The sequence below is a fragment of the Agelaius tricolor genome, unplaced genomic scaffold (assembly GCF_023055355.1).
Source record: "Agelaius tricolor isolate 1412-34295 unplaced genomic scaffold, bAgeTri1.0.p SCAF_2, whole genome shotgun sequence".
Classification (NCBI taxonomy): Eukaryota; Metazoa; Chordata; class Aves; order Passeriformes; family Icteridae; genus Agelaius; species Agelaius tricolor.
In genome coordinates this window covers 60,095,268-60,096,751 of record NW_027269262.1, presented here as the reverse complement: position 1 = coordinate 60,096,751, position 1,484 = coordinate 60,095,268, and the positions used below count along the sequence as shown (strand labels likewise).

Here is a 1,484-nt window from a genome sequence, read left to right as displayed (position 1 = left end):
GCTGATGCTCATCAGTACCCATGTTTGTATTTAAGTTACAAGGAATTCAATGTTAACCTCTCTTGTTTAAGAGACAAAGAACAACCCAACATCTTAATTCTTCATCTGACTTATTCCTCAATGTGTTGAAAGGTCCAGTCCCATGCAGTTGCTTTAACAACTCTATTAACAGTCAAAATATCAGAAATAAAAATAGAAGTCTGTTACATTTCTTATGAGAGGGAAAGTAGCAAAGGTGTGTGTCACACAGCATGACAACAAGGCTGAGTTCAGAGCTGGGTTATTTTATTCATTTTATATTCATCTCATGCAAAGGGTATTTAAATATAATGCATTAGATAATAGCTTTTTTCCTGAAGTCAGAGAAAGGATCACAGCAAAAGAAATTCAGACTTTTTCTGGTATAATTAGCACAAAGGAATTAGTACTGATCTCCAGAAAGGTGCCTAAGCCCATCATTTAGTGCACATCCACAAAACTGCTGCTCAAAACCCATATTTGTTTGTTTTTTTTACAGACCCTGCTTGCCCTATGGAGTAAGAGGAATTACCCATCTGAGTAGAGGTAGGTGCCCAAGCTGCCCTCCATCAGAGTCTTCTAGTTCTTGCCACCCCAAATGAGCTCTTACTGCATTGCCTTTGCCAAGGGGTTTAACTTTCCCTCAGCTCTAGCTGGGAATAGAAGAAGCTCATACTTTGGGGCTGAAGACTTCAGGGAATCACTGAATGTTTTGATAATCTGAACTTCTGTTTTTTTGTTTTTTCTTTTTTGTTTTTTTGCTTTTTTTTTTTTTTTTTCCCTGAGGATTTGTCATTGTCAAAAGGCTGTGAGGCTTTAAATCACCCAGACCATTAAGAATGCTACCTACACTACCTACCCTTACATGTGGCTTTGGTTGGCAAGCACATCTGAGGTAAGTGACTGTGCATTTGAATAGCCATTGAATTCAGCAGGACATTCATCAAGTTAATGTGTATCTTCTTGCTGACCCAGATCTAAGCAAAGATATCCTACCAGGATTTTCTGTTCTTAAAATGATGACTGTACTACAGAATAGCATTGAGACATTTCCATTTTGCTTTTGTAGAAGTACATTGTAGCTTCCTCTGTTGTTGTCCGCAGCTGGCATGTTTTTTACTATCTTATTTTTCCCTTGATGTTTATAATTCATTGATGTTACCTAAATTTGTAAGGTAATAAGGTTTAAAAAATAGCTAGAATTAAATTGCGATGTTGTTCTGGGATGTCACTACAGCAGTTGACTCAGCAAAAGGCTGCTTCCACAAATTCTAGAATTTGTGTTAGGTGAGCATTTATGGCTATATATAGGTGTTTTCCTGGAACCATACGAAATATGAAAGCACACAAAGAAATGCATAGAAATTAGAAAAATAGCTGATATAAGGACCAATTTGTAGATCCTCATCTTGTCATACTGTACCATCTTACTGAGTTTGTTATGATTTTGTAGCAGGAATGAGTGG

The 1,484-nt window shown here is 37.0% G+C and overlaps 1 long non-coding RNA gene across 1 annotated transcript; it reads left to right on the top strand.

Annotated features, from left to right (window-relative positions):
• The first annotated feature begins 515 nt into the window (after positions 1-515).
• Positions 516-846, top strand: LOC139600746 (uncharacterized). Its single transcript, XR_011682656.1, has 2 exons — positions 516-564; positions 805-846. It is a non-coding gene; the product is annotated as an uncharacterized lncRNA (long non-coding RNA).
• Positions 847-1,484: the final 638 nt, after the last annotated feature.